Source organism: Diaphorina citri, unplaced genomic scaffold, assembly GCF_000475195.1.
Source record: "Diaphorina citri unplaced genomic scaffold, Diaci psyllid genome assembly version 1.1 scaffold1978, whole genome shotgun sequence".
NCBI lineage: Eukaryota > Metazoa > Arthropoda > Insecta > Hemiptera > Psyllidae > Diaphorina > Diaphorina citri.
The window spans coordinates 52,798-53,927 of record NW_007379404.1 but is presented as its reverse complement, the minus strand read 5'-3'; positions in this window follow the sequence as shown (position 1 = coordinate 53,927).

Here is a 1,130-nt window from a genome sequence, read left to right as displayed (position 1 = left end):
CATACGCTCCCGTAGGCGAAGACGTCACATCAAATGTCCCGAGCAAAGCTCCCTTGCAGGCAACGCATTAATGTGTTTCTGCGCAGTTCTTTCTACTCCTCCGCTGGCGCGCTTGCATAGTGGCGCTACCTAACGGACGAAAACTTTTACAGTTATTTTTTCGGAGTTTTGACCTCAGATTTGGATTTTTCCCAACTGATGTTTACATAGGAATCGACCATTTGTTTATAATTTTTACCCATTTGCAACTGCTCCATTAGTTGAAATAATCGAGGTTCTACTGTAGCTGGTAATATGGCGTCCTAAACTTTAGCAAACTTAGAAAAAGAATTCGATCCAAGGATGAAATGAAAATGAGAAAACTAGTGAAGAAATGAACGCAAAAACGGCAAGTGAAGAGAGAGAGAGAGAGAGAGAGAGAGAGAGAGAGAGAGAGAGAGAGAGTATTATTGGAACATTATGAGAATTAGGAATAACGAGAGAGTAAGAGAGTGAGAAAGGAGGGAGAGGGAATAAAGTGAGATAAAGCCAGTAAGAAAGAAAGAGAGAGAGAGATAGGGAGAGAGAGAAGAAAAAGAGAGGGAAAGAGGAAAAAAAGAGAAAGAAGTGAGATAAAGCGAGAAAGAAAAAAGAGGGAGAGAGATGAAGGATATACAGTATAAAGAGGTGGATGAGAAAAAGAGAGAGGAGTGAGAGATGGAGGAATAAAAGAGTAAAGAGAAAATAAAAACAAGAGAGAGAGAAAAAGACGGAGATAGATAGAGAGAATGGAGGGAGAGAGAACAAGAGAACAGAGAAAGAAGAAAGGGAGAGAGAGAAAGGAGAAAGAGAGAGATGGTAACATTCTGGGGATTGACTATATTGGGGGAGGGTGTGAGAGAACAGCGGAAGTAAAGAGTGAAATACCGTATCGAGCTTGGTGAGTAACCCTATCCGGTCTCAAGTTTTGTCATTTACGTTTATCTGTCTTCGGTTGTAAAGGTTTCCTTTTAAATGTTAACTATTCATTTCAACTGTTAAGTTAAAACTGTTCCTTCTAAATGCCCTTTACACATTAATTAGATTCATATTAGACACCCAAATTAGATAATGGCTTACCTTATTTTATAGTTGACTAGGGTTCTTAGTTG